This window comes from Nomia melanderi, chromosome 7, assembly GCF_051020985.1.
Source record: "Nomia melanderi isolate GNS246 chromosome 7, iyNomMela1, whole genome shotgun sequence".
In the NCBI taxonomy this organism is placed as follows: Eukaryota; Metazoa; Arthropoda; class Insecta; order Hymenoptera; family Halictidae; genus Nomia; species Nomia melanderi.
In genome coordinates, this window is record NC_135005.1 from 14,746,713 (window position 1) to 14,760,644 (window position 13,932).

Below are 13,932 nucleotides of genomic sequence, written 5' to 3' on the forward strand. Positions count from 1 at the left end.
TCCTATTTACTTATATTGTATCATTGTATATTCCGATCACTCAAAAATCATAGACATTGCTCTATCTTCCCTGGGTTTCGAATAGTTTCTTCTAGTGATGTTCCTATGTTAAATGTCCTTCCATAAAATTTGTCGCACGTTTGCATGATGCGTTCCACCGTTAAAACTTCATTACAAAAATCACATGTAGGAAGGTATCAAGTACCTTGAAATCGGTGTTATCCGCTAATTCGCCATTCGCATCCCCGCGAAACGCGTCTACAAGTTTCGATTCGAAGGAGGCAACGGTCGACCGAGGATATTGCACGCGTCCGACCCGCGTCCCCCGTAAAATCATGAAGCTCGTGGTTTTCCGCGGCGGTTTCCCGTTCCTCGCGTCCCCGACAGCGTCTGATAATTTTATTATGCCGTTACACGGCTAGGGTTACGCGCGGCGACGCCCGTTGATAACGATTTGCACCGCTGCGCGCCGCGGACACTACCACGTTACGCGATAAAACGTCACAATTCATACGTCCATTCTTCTCCCAGGGCCCTCCGGCCGTTCCCGTTAAACTGGCTTCGATTAATCGCGATGCCCGCTCGCGGTTAGCTTGCTCCGGCACCGCGGATTATTCCGGGAAACGCGGGCGCGAGGCGTTACAGAAATAATTTCCAGCATTCGATCCGCTTCGTTAACGCGCGTCTGTTGCGGCCGGGTCCTTAGACTCGAGCACAATTCCCTCTATCGCCGGTAGTTTCTTCCCAACGATGCGGAGATTATTTCGCCACGGTGCGATTCGCTGTTTCACATTGAATACAATTCTAATTCCGTGGAAACCCACGGGCGCGGAGAAAGTCGCGCGATAAAATGTAATCCTGAATCGTGAAATCAAAAGCGGCTGGCGGCGAGTGTTCAGCGCGGAGCGCAGCTTGTTCCGTGCGCAACTTTATAACACGAGCTTTGAGACGTTTCCATTTGTCCTTTCGTTTGAACTGTAGGATACCGGTAAAAGTGATCGGTCGAGCAAGGAACTGGCAAGCTGCAATTACTTCAGTCACAGTTGTCAACCGTGTTTTCTCTGGTTTCTTACCGGTGTTGAACATTTACGTTGAACGCAGCCATTTTTGCTTGTTCTGATTAAGCCACGGTCGGCTGTCGAGTTTATCTTCATCTACTTTTATATTATATTTGTTTTCTTAAAGCATTAACTGAAGAAACCCGATGTCTCTTAAACAAAATCTTTAATTTCACAATTCTTATAGAATGGCGAGTTAACGTGTTAACCCTTTGCACTCGGGAGGTAACTCTCAGTCACCACTTGATTTACAGTGAAGCTATATAGTTTGATATTTAATATTATACTTCATATAATGCATTAATCCGAGAAATATTCACGTAAAACAGCTTTGTTCGCCAATTCACGTGAATTCGTCGAGTTGGTTTTACAAAATATCTTCATCTCATCAGAAAATGTTGAAATATTTCTAGTGAAAAACTTTAGAGTGCAAAGGGTTAAGTATTGGTCTGCATAAAATTTTTTAATATCGAAAGCTGTTCGTTATATTAGATATTATTAAATGCTTACGTGTCAAACAGTAGTATTTTGATATTACAAGTAGCTGACAACGTACCGGCGTAACCATTCGGTAACAGGAAACCGGTTTAATTAGTTTCGAATTCTTAGGTTTTCTCGCGTCCGAGGGATCTGTGTACAAATTTAATAGACACTCGGCGGGTGTCGAGTGGACGTGGCGACGAGTGGACGGCCGGACACGTTAATACGTCGCGGGCGCCGCTATTAAACCGGAAATGGGATTTGCGTTTTGCCAGGGACGCGAGAGGCTCATGCGGCCGCTGGCTTTCTTACGCGGGACGCGAAGATAAGCGTGAACGATAACTTAGGGCCGAGCACATGACTGGAATGAAACGGGGGACCGATGAACCTATCTCATGCGGATACACCTGATCCTGGATGGACAAGGCGCGATACAAGCAAGTTTTATGTCCGCGCGCATCACCGCCGATCGGATATATTCGAGGATCTCGCGGAAAAAGTGGAACGCATCGGCCGTCGGCGAATTATACGTGTAGTACCGGTATTGTATACGCGCGGCGCAACCTTTTTCCCTCTTAATCCCCTTTCAATATGTCATCCGCCTCGAGGCTTCTGAAAATTTAATACCGTCGAACTTTAATCGAGGCAATACCGCACCGCATTAACTTGATAGTACAATTGCGTACTCGTTTCTTTGTCCTTTCGTAGAAGTTTCTTACTCGAGTCGTTTCTATCGTGGCGCAGGAGGAAGTACAACTATCGAGGCAATACCGTACAGCGTTGACTTAACAGTACAACTGTTTCCTCGTTCCTCTGTCTCTCCGTAGTTCGTAAGCTGAATTATTTCTATCGTGGCGCAGGAGGAAGTAAAACTATCGAGGCAATACCGTACACCATTAAACGACCAAAGTACAAACTACTACCCAGTACAATTGTTTCCCTCATTTCTCGAATAAGTTTCATCGAAGAATACTAGGAAGCTGATCGGAATAAAAAAGGTGAACCTACTATCGAGGCAATACCGTCATTAAACGACCAAAGTACAGACTACAACCCAGTACAATTGTTTCCCTCATCTCTCGAATAATTTTCATCGTAGGGCACGAGGAAGGTGATCGCAATAAAAAAGATGAACCTACTATCGAGGCAGTACCGTCATTAAACGACCAAAGTATAGACTACAACCCAGTACGATTGTTTCCCTCATCTCTCGAATAAGTTTCATCGAAGAATACTAGGAAGCTGAACGCAATAAAGAAAGGTGAAACTACTATCGAGGCAGTACCGTACACAATTATCCAGCCCGGGCAAAATCACGCACGGAAGCATCGTTCCGGCGGATAATTTTTCTCCCGTTTCAGGATCGCGTGATCCGTGCCTGCCGGACATACGATCGGCGAGGAACGGAGCAACCTTTGGAAATCCTTCCTCGATCAGGTCCTGAGTTGACGCGTATACATAATACCGGGCATATACGTCGCTCCCGCGAATCCTCGGTGCGTGACCGACGTATAGAGTTACCCGCGCGCCGTGCGGCCTGCATTCCTAGGAAGGCATATACATGAAATTCGATAGCTTTTGCTTTAGCACCGGAGACGCGTGTAAGGGCGACCAGAACCCCGGGAAGAGGACCGGAGAAACGCCCGAGCGACTTGATCGATCGTTATCGCCGGCTACGCTCGTCGATCTGCGCTTTCGTGCAACGTGTCCTGAAACTTAACTAGGGTAGACCTCGGAGCGCTCTCCATTTCGATTTTTCTGTGCCGCGGGGGATAATGCGGCGGCGTCAGTGTAAGATTCCGAGATAGCTTTTGAAAACGCCTTCATTATTAAACGCGCCGAACGATAATGCACTGTATTATTCTATTATTATGTTACCCTCCTGTTGTATCGTAATATCGCAACGTTGCGTAACGATACAATATGATTACATTACTATATCTCATTTTTCCGATCCCCTTTTAACCGAGAGAGCACAGCTTCGAACGGTTACTATTCCCAATGCCGATGCAAACGTCCAGCATAAACAAGCGTATAATTTTACCTCCGATCGAACGATCAATCAGTCGTGGTTCCCTGTAGGCAACGAGATCCACGCACTTTAAAGGTCACGGTTCATTGTGAAACAAAGTTCTACAGTCGTGTTTACAGGTACACGCGGAATTCTCTTTGTGCGGCGTGCGACAAAATGGCGTTCGTCGGGCACCTGTGCAGAGGAATTATTCCTTTTGCTTGAGGTTGGAAGCGTTTGAAACGAAGAAAATGACGTTACAGTAGAAAATATTCATTTGATTTAGTGTTCGACAGTTTAATCGTATTCTCACTTCTCTGTAGATACGTCAAATAAAGAATAGAACAGATGGAAATAAGTTGCTCGCGCGAATAACGCGTAATAATCGCCGGTACTCCTACTTTTTCCGCTTCGTTTCGCTTCGCCTAATGAAAACGTAATTTTCGAAGAGCAGTGTATATATCCGCGTTCGATTTCAAGTTGACCAGACTCGGAGAGCCATGCCCAATGTTACAGACAAGAGCCGAGCCGCGTTTAATGTGAACCGGGCTTAAAGTGAAAGCCGACCTGTTTGCCGTGGGTACACCGATGCATTCAGGCAACGATTGGTCGTACGACCTGTCCCCGATGTACGTCCCGATTTTACATACCCACGACATCGTTTCCCGATTAAGGATTCCGAAACGCAAACGCCGATAAGAGCAAAAAGTACCAGCCGGGAATCGTAATGTTAAATCGATCGGTAAAGCCTCTCTCGCCCCCTCCTCCCCTCCCTGACCCTCGCGCTCGGCATACTGCAATAAATACTAAGCAGCGATCGCGGACAATAGCCACGTTGAAATGAAGAACATCGCACATTCAGATGGCATCTTCGATAGATCGGTTGTTTAATATATTTACATTTCGAAGAAACGCTTAGAAGGGACGCGGAGCTTCTAATCTCGCGACGCTAAGAATCGCTCGCGTTTGGAGATTAATTAGAACAGGACTTTAGAAATGCTTGAAGAAATTTCGTGTCTTCTGTAACACTGTAACACTTTCACTGACATGTCACCCAAATTTCACACTATTTTTCAATCTTGAACATGAATTTTCTTGGCGACCTATCGAAACTTTTATTGGATGTACGAGATACATCACTGATAAACGTCAAGATTAATTACAAATTATTGATATTGATATACTGATTATTCTTCGATTTTTGCAAGTATAGGCTGTCATTCTATACTATGAAACGTTTACATTACCACTTGGAGAAACATATAGAAGAGAACAACTTTTGATCATCATTTTTACATAACAATACTAGGAAGGTAGTAGGACGATTATTATGAAGAATCTTGAATTTTTAGTTTGTGGTTTACTGAGACAACCGTTTCGATCGCATGGAGTTTTGATAAGTGTGTACTCGGTAATCAAAGTGTTAATTGCGGCCACGCGAGACCGGAGAACTAGACTCGCCTAACCTCCGGCTGAGACCTTGCAATTAACATAATGGAAAATCACGCGTATAGGATCAACCCGCGATAGAATCGCAGAGGAGAAACTCCGATCGAAGCCATAGAAACTCGAGATTTCGAATCCGAAGTCTGCCAAACTCGGAGAACCAATCTAGAAAGTCTCCAGCAACAAAGACGAAGTCGAAACTTTCCGATTCCTAGATCCATGAATTCTCGCAGCTGAATCCTTAGATCCAAACACTGTATCTATACAATTTTTGAATCATGCATCTCAGTTACAAATCCTTGAAGGAACATTGGTGTCGTTAAAGTTAGCTAGTCTCCAATCATTATCCAAGACCTAACTTAATCCTCTCGACTCTAACTCGGCAGAAGTTGAACCCGTCGATCCTGGATCCGTCTGATCATGGCCTTTCAGTGGCAAATCTAATTCACGTGTAACCCTAGTCGGACCACGATGTGACTTTCAGTCACATTTGAAGTTTTTACTTAAATTTTTTGATTATTTCATAGTGCATTTCCAGAAGTTCTCTCGAGCTTTTAATGTTTGGGCTCTATAAACAAAAACAATAACATTTCAATCGTTCCTTTTATTCTCATAAGTGACTTTCAGTCACATTTGAATTTTTTATTTAATTTTTTTGATTATTTCATAGTGCATTTCCAAAAGTTCCCTTGAGCTTTTAATATTTGGGCTCTATAAACAAAAACAATAACATTTCAATCGTTCCTTTTATTCTCATAAGTGACTTTCAGTCACATTTGAAGTTTTTACTTAAATTTTTTGATTATTTCATAGTGCATTTCCAGAAGTTCTCTCGAGCTTTTAATGTTTGGGCTCTATAAACAAAAACAGTAACATTTCAATCGTATTCTAAAAACAAGTGGTATTAGGGTTAAACGCTGTATCGGTTAAACGAGTTCAAGCGAGCCCTTCTTTCCTCCGTCTCGATCGTAGACACAATCGAAATCGCCAGCGTCGCGTAAAATCCTCGCCTAAATCTCCCGTCCTCGCCGCGAGCCGAGTCTGCAGGCACGAACGACACCTCCGATCCGGTTCTGCGATCCCTGAATCCGAACTCGCTCGACTATGAACGTTATATTGTCTCCTTTTTCAGCGATTTCGCGCAATTCCGCGACATAATCATAAATCCCGTCTCCCCCTCGCGCACGCGGGCGCGTTCCGGGAACGGCGGGAGGAGCCGCGTTCGTCCATAATCGGGATCCTCCATCTCGCGACGTCGCGCGCGGCCGGGGCTTAAATTCAATCGGTGTGTATCGGCGGCTCGCGCTCGCGGGGAACGCGGGCCCCGTTCGATTCCCGAACGATCCCCTAATCCATAACAACCGGAGCGTGTCGATATAATTGGATAAGCTTCCCGGAGCCCCGCGGGGCTCTCGGGTTTCATCTTTTCCCGTTCCGTGGCAGCTTAAACTCGCCGGGATTTCACCGGCGACCGCAAAACGTGCGCTGTATCGAAAATCGCTCGGCGAGCGTTAATCCTCGATTACGTCCGCCTTAATCACCGTGGTCCGGTCGTTGGGCAGTCCTTTCGGACGTTCCTCTCCTTTTTTATTTCGATCCACCGCTTCCCTCTCGTGTTTTTTCTCCTTCCGAGCCACGGCCAATATCCGCGATCGCAGACAGGACCCCGTCGATGCCTCGCAATATTCGCCAACCGCCGAACCGTGGGAGAACCAGACGGAGATCGGTAACGGTAGCGATGGCTGCGAGGGGTGGCTGAACTTTTCGGGGCCATTTTGAATAATCGTCTCGAGCAGTTTGTGTTCTGTAGTTCTTGGATCGAGTAGCGCTTCGAGTAAGGAGTAATGAAATATTTCTGCTTTGGTAATCTGGAATATTTTAACTTTATTCGTTTGAAATGGCGATGAAAATTGCTTTACTATGGAAAGGTGAAATAGAGGAAACCAACGATGTCATATATCTTTCTACATATGTTTATATTACTGATCTGATTATTATTATTATTATTTTATCACTGTTATCGTTGTAATGTTTACAATGAACGCGTTAAGTATTGCACTAAGTCACTGTGACTTTCTTTCCGCTTGTTACGTCAAACTTGAAATACTTCGGGTTCGTTAATGGTTAACAAAGAAACCAATGGTATTGTCGTATATCTTTTCGCATATGCTTATATCTCGTCTAATCTGATTACACGGTGTCCCATATAAGAGTTAACATTATCGAGTCGCGGTCGTCGAAACGTATGCTGTATCACAGTTTTTCAAATGTTATGCAGATGCGGACGCCTAATTGCCATCGCCGTTCGATGAATCAGAGGGAGCCAGAGGGAGCCAGAGGGAACACTCGTGTTCGCGAACATTTATTTGAATTTGCAAAGAATGGAGGGAACACGAGGAATCGCGGGCCTATCGTTGCAGCGCAGGGGGACGGCTCGGCGAGATGTACGAGACAGAGAAATGGGACGGCGAGCGGGATTCAGCAGAGGGCGGAGAGATAAAGAGAGGTAATCCGTAGTTATACGACGAGACACAGTTGGCAATGGTGTGTCCCGAGCGGGGAAAAAGCGTGCTAAATCCCGGAAAAGTAGTGCTCGACGATCCCGCTTTCGCCCGCATCAGCGTTGATCGTAATACCGCGCCGTGAAGAATGAAAATCTATGCTGGAAGATTCATCGTTATTGCGCTCCCCCCTCTCGTAAGGATTCCGCGCCGTTGGTAACATTTATTCCGATCGGCGCAAGAATCCTCGCTGGAACTGACTCCACTTAATTTCGTAATAGGAACGATCGTAATTTATTGGAATATTATTTAACGCATCGCGCACCGGCTGATCTTCGGAAAACTGAATTGTGATGGCAATTTTCACTGAGGTCAACTTATATCACTGTACGTAGAAAAACTCAGATATATTGTTGTGTAATATATTTTAAATAGATAATCAGTTCGAATGAAATTTTATATTTCTTTCAATGCTGTAATTAGCGAAGTTGAATAGCTAAGTGTCTTTATTCCAGTGTTAACACTAATTTTTTCATTTCATCTAGTTTTCAGAGAACTCAATTGTGATGGCAATTTTCACTGAGGTCAACTTATATCGCTATACATAGAAAAACTCAGATATATTGTTATGTAATATATTTTAAACAGATAATCAATTCGAATGAAATTTTATATTATCTTCAATGCTGTAATTAGCGAAGTCGCATAGCTAAGTATCTTTATATAAAAACCAGATTTCTCGTTACCGGGGCGCAATGTATTAACAACCGTATCCCTCAAGAAATCTTCGCAATTTCTATTACTCCCTAAAAGAAACCTCCAAAAATCTCTTAAATCCACAAAAATCAAAGTCGAAATCAGTAATCACTTCCAATTAACAATCACAAGTCAACTCAAATGAAACCTCGCACATCGACACTAGCACTAAGTAAATTCCAAATTGATTCTCGTGAAAACTACCTTCCATAGCAGTTCCTTGACTTCAGTTCAAATGTCAGTTCAGTTGCCACCGCTTCTATCTCGAACTCCTGTACAAGGTACAGGAAATCCATCGACACGATCGACCGACACGATTACTCTAGTGTTAATCATCGCCCTCGCAATTCATACGGAATCGGATTACACGCACGTTTTACCGGTCTCCAGACTCGCGGCAGCCAAGCATGATGTACCGCCGCTAATAACCGAACCCACACGGCCCGTCCGTGGCAGATCCTAACGATGTTTTAAGCCGTAATTAATTTACTGGCGGACCCCTTACCGAAGGCAAGTACAGCCGGCGCGCGTTGCCACCCTTAAATTCGCCGGGATCCGAGCGTCCGGCGCGGCGCCGCGGATCCGTGCCCACGGACCCGTATCGGGTTGCTCACGTACGAGCTTGAATGAAGCACGAAACTGCGTCCGATGATCTCTCGGCTCTCGGCCGAGGAATATCTAAATAGCGATCAGTTTCGGCGGCAGGTAACCCCGACGTTCTGCGAGCCAGCGCGTGGGCGTGAATACCTTTATTTCCTTTCTTTTCCTTTTTCCCCCGATTTTTTTCATCCTTCTCCCCTTTCTTTCCGCCCCTCGTTCCGTCTCTCTCTTCTTTCGAGCCTTTTCTCACGGGACCCGTGGCTTTGTATCGCGTGCAGACCGACGAGACGCGTTATCCGCGGCTCGAATGGTCCTTTTACTGCGAGCAACCGACTTTCCGTGAGAGAAAGTGATTTCGATGTATCGGGTTTGCGCGCAGCAGGCCAGTTCGCCGTTGTTTTTCGAGGGAATATTGTTTATGACGCGGGCTCGTTCGCGTTGCGTGCCGTACGGGAGGTGTTACGTAACTTGATGACCGTAACGCTGGTACGCCTTTCTTCCGGTCAATCGTTCAATTATGGGTTGAGTATTAGTATCATTTGAAAATGTCAGGTCGGCCTTTGTTTCGTTCGTTGCGCAAAGGGTAGTCCCGTTACGGGTTGTAACAGGTTCATTGATGGATAGTAACTGGAAGCGTTGTAGGAATCTAGTGTTGCGTTCGTCGAGGACTACAGAGAACTATAGGTTTTCGGTTTAAGGGAGGCTAGCTTTTCGATTTTACCCCCGAAGAATACTTGGTTTTTGATTCTGGTTAACGGAGAATGCTAAGCTCCCGATTTTTACATAAAACAAATGCTAAATTTCCAATTCTAACCCACAATGAACACAAAGTTTTCGATTCTAGTTACCACAGAATGCTAGATTCTCGATTTCGACCTGCAACTAACGCTAGATTTTTGATTCTAAGCCGCGAAGAACACAAAGTTTTCGATTCTGGTTAACAGAGAATGCTAAGCTCTCGATTTTTACCTAAAACAAATGCTAAATTTCCGATTCTAACCCACAATAAACACAACGTTTTAGATTCTACTCACCACAGAATGCTAGACTCTCGATTTTGACTTAGAAGCAACGCTAGATTTTCGATTCTAACCGGCAAAGAATACAAAGTTTTCGATTATGGTTAACAGAGAATGCTGGCTTCTCAATTCTTACCTAAAACAAATGTTACATTTCCGATTCTAACCCACAATGAACACAACGTTTTCGATTCTACTCACCACAGAATGCTAGACTCTCGATTTCGACCTTACTAACGCTAGATTATTTATTCTAACCCGCGAAGAAAGTTTCCGTTTCTAACCCAATACTAACTCTTCGCTCCCACTTCGGGTGGGTGGGCAAAAGCTAACCTCCCACTCCCAACCACCAAGAAACACTATGTTCCCAACTCCGGTTCTCAAGAAGTATCAAGTTCCAATTCCACCCCCGGAGTAGCATGTTCTCAATCCCAACCCGCGACAAGACAAAGATCATTTCACGGTACGCGATCCAATCCATTCGCCGCGATGTCCGGGCGGTGGCAGTCGTCCACGGACGAAAGCAGCGTCGCGGTCGGAGAAGGTAACCGGGAAAACGGGCGCCGAGACGCCAGACGCCGCCGGATGACGGGCGCCGGGTGTCCTAGACTCGACCGGGACAACGACCGCCCGATGTTTGTCGGGCCGGAGAGTTGCCGCGGAAAAAGGAGAGGAACAGAGCGATAGAAAAAAGAAAGGGAGGAACGAGCGACGACAGGCAATCCCGGGCGAAACCGTTCGAAAAGGAGAACCATAGCCGTCGCGACGGGAAAGGGCAGCGCGGAGGAAAGTGCGCGGTAATAGCCGTCGCGCGGACGCGGGACGAGGCGGGGAGGGGGAAAAAAGAGACGGAAGGGTTGGGGGAGAATGGGAGCAGGGAAGCGGTAAGTATAACGCGCCGTCAAGGAGAATGAAACGAGAAGCGACCAGCTCCTGGAAAATGCGAGAGGGAAGCGTTCGTAAGCGAGCGAGCGAGCAGCCATAACCGAGATTAATAGTCAGCCTCTCGTTCAAGATGCCGGACACCGTCCGGAAGTTGATTAGCGAGCGAGATTCCACGCGCGTGACGAATGGCTCGCGAGCCCGCTTTTGCGTGGATACGGTTTTGCCCGAGGAATCGAGATATTGGATCGCTCACGGTGCTATGGTCAGCGTAGGGGTAAATTATGTTTTCGAGAGGACGATCCGTCAGTTAGGTGGCTAACGCTAAGTCATGGGTTTGCGCGTAAGTGAATTGGAGGACCTATTGTTGGATGGGATTGTGTTCCGTCGGGTCTTCAGGTTTTTGTTTCGTGATCACCTTCCGTTGTGGGGATTCGATTTGATGCTTGTCTTTAGAATGAACTGTGAACTGATGTTCGTAAATGTTGGCATTTTTGAAAGTTCACGTATATCTCTTGAAGATATTGAATTAGAACTGCAGTTTCTCGAATATTTTCTAGAGAAATTACAGTTCAAAGACGGTTTTGTAATTTATCAGCAACTGCATCTAATTTTTGTAGTATCCCTAGCGAAAAAGAAAAGTGCTATAACATTCTTTCGATCTTTCATTTTTCTTCTCATTAGAAAATTTCGATGCGTGGAAAATCAAATAATTTTAGGGTAGTTCCTTTGATTCATTAACCCTTTGCGGTCCGAAGGGCTCTAGGTTTCTACTTTGAAGTTCACGTCGACGTTAGTTCATTCAATTGCAGCTTAATATGACGCTCTATTTATTTATTCAAGAATATTTGGGAGTCGTTGAAATGTTACCTTTAAACGGTACAATTGTGATACTATAAATATAGAAAAAATTGTTAAAACAAGTAGAGGTTGCAATAGAATAGAATGTCGAGTCTGACTCGACATAGGACTGCTAAGGGTTAAAATATTTGATATTATAACTGGTGCAATATTGGAGCCAGAGTGCAAAGGGTTAAACTCTCGCCAAACCGTAATCTCTCGAACATCCTCTATCGATGTAGATCAACGTTGAAAAACCGTAGCAACTCTTATCCCACCGTCCACATATCTGCCCGCTACTCGATTATCTCAGCGGAGGATTAACGAAATCCGCTATCGCGCGCGGAGCGCTCGTTTTTCGTGATAATCCCGATGTCGTGATCGCTAATTGTAAATCCTGAACGCGGCGATCGGTACCAGTGTGTCCCTCGATGCCCCTAATGAAACGCCGTGAAAACGGGGCATTTTCGAGAGGACACGCTCCACTGGAACCCCGTAATTCCGTGCTACTTTCGTTCCTAAGGGCTTCATCGCGCGTCCGCGCTTTTAAACCGCGGAATCCTCGTCCCGAGCAATTACGCGCTATAATCGTAAACGCGGGGCCGTACGGAAAAAATTATTCAACAAGACTGAACACGTTAACGACGGGCGAAGTAATAGGTCCCTTTTATCGCCGTCAACGCGGTTGAGCAGGGCTGGTTTTTAAAACGGCGCGAGTGAAATTCATAAGTCCGATGAAATTCCCGTTTTACGGCGACCGGCAAGAAATCGTTCGTTCGTTCGCGCGGCGCGGGTCAGGCCGCGAGCGTTGTCGGGTAACGTCGCGTTAAAACCTATCGAAGACAAGGAGCAATGAAACGACCGGTGCTCGCCGAGATATCCGGTGTTATTCCGCCGTGTAGCCGGGATCACCCGCGGCACCGCTCGACTCCGGACGTTCTTGCACCCGATCCACGTAAGGAGGATTCCACCGATAACCTAACGAGCAGGAAGATCGAGAGCCGGCTCGCCAGCTGTGAGTCCGAGGGGTTAACGACCACACACCGGAGAACGGAAAATTGGATACGAGGCGGTCCGGTGCGATCGGACTCGGTCATGCGGTGAATCAACCCTTCGCGCACGAAGATTCTTTTAGATGTAACCCTATCAATGATTATACCTTAGAGCACAAGTTGACGTAGAATAACACTAGAACTTTCTCTTCTTATCGATAAATTAATAACAAAGTAGTTTGATCGTTCACAGTTCAGAAAGAAGTCGTAGGGGTTAACCCTTTGCACTCGGAAGTTTTTCACTAGAAATATTTCAACATTTTCAACATTAAATATCAAATTTTATAGTTTTACTGTATGAAATCGAGCGGTGAGTGAGTCACCTCTCGAGTGCAAAGGGTTAATTGGTATCATAGAACACGTGTTACACTATCATCTAGCTGTTAGTGTTACCAAGTATTTTTATTCGATATCAGTTTTCTAATTGTAATTGTATTTATATCTTACAATTTAGCCGCGTGGAATAGTAAACTATTCACCATCATTTCAACTGCTCTCAATAGCAATGCTCTATTCCAACCAGAAAAAAGACACAGCTCCTCGTCCGCGTTCGCTCTAAAGCAGTCGACGATAAAAAAACAACATCCTTCGATCCCACAAAGAAAGATCCCACGCTCGAAAAATAATCACATCGCAGAGGAGACACCTCGGGCAGCCCGCAAGGTAGACCGCAAGGATCGAAGTGCCTAAAAGCGATCGGCCATAAACGAGCCCCTGACCTACTAACACCGGTACCGACGAACGCCGACTGTTCGGTGCGTTGAGTCACCTCGAAGATTGATCCTTGCACCGGGCGTGTCCAATTTTCGCGTGATCCGCCGGGGGACGAGCCGTCCGCCGTCGGGCCGGTTAACGAGGAACCCCGAAAAATCATGATGGTACGGCAGAAGAATAGATCGAGGGAGGGAAAGGAACAAAGAGGAGAAGAAAAGGGAGGAGGGAAGGCGAGGCGGAGAGCTGACCAGCGGGCCGAGGGAGCGTTTATGACGAGGCCTCCTCTGAATTACGATCTCAATACTGCAATAAACGCTCTCAGCCGGGCCATGTTTTCTTTTCTCCTCCCTTGTTGCGTCGACGCGACGCGACGTTTCTCCCCCGCGGCCCTTATCGTGGGCTTTCGCCCCGCGTTGCTCCCGTGGGCTCTCCTCGAGAAATATTATTTAATTAACGGGAGCCGCGCGGCCGAGACCTGGATCTTCCCCGGGTCGTAAATAAAAACGCTACATTCTTGGCCCACCGTCCCCTAACCACCTGTCTCTCCGCTCCCTGCACTTAACGCTGCCAGTG

At 46.0% G+C, this 13,932-nt stretch overlaps 1 protein-coding gene and 1 long non-coding RNA gene across 12 annotated transcripts in view; one reads left to right on the forward strand and one right to left on the reverse strand.

Moving 5' to 3' along the window:
• The window catches only part of LOC143174729 (uncharacterized), a 29,821-nt gene extending 21,672 nt beyond the window's left edge, over positions 1 to 8,149 (forward strand). Inside the window, exons 2-4 of the long non-coding RNA XR_012998977.1 lie at positions 7,274 to 7,501; positions 7,778 to 7,883; positions 8,042 to 8,149. This is a non-coding gene — a long non-coding RNA (uncharacterized LOC143174729). The remainder of the gene's footprint in view (positions 1 to 7,273; positions 7,502 to 7,777; positions 7,884 to 8,041) is intronic.
• Positions 1 to 13,932, reverse strand: part of LOC116425078 (testin) — a 173,697-nt gene that overhangs the window by 122,795 nt on the left and 36,970 nt on the right. The gene's annotated exons all lie outside the window — the stretch shown is intronic.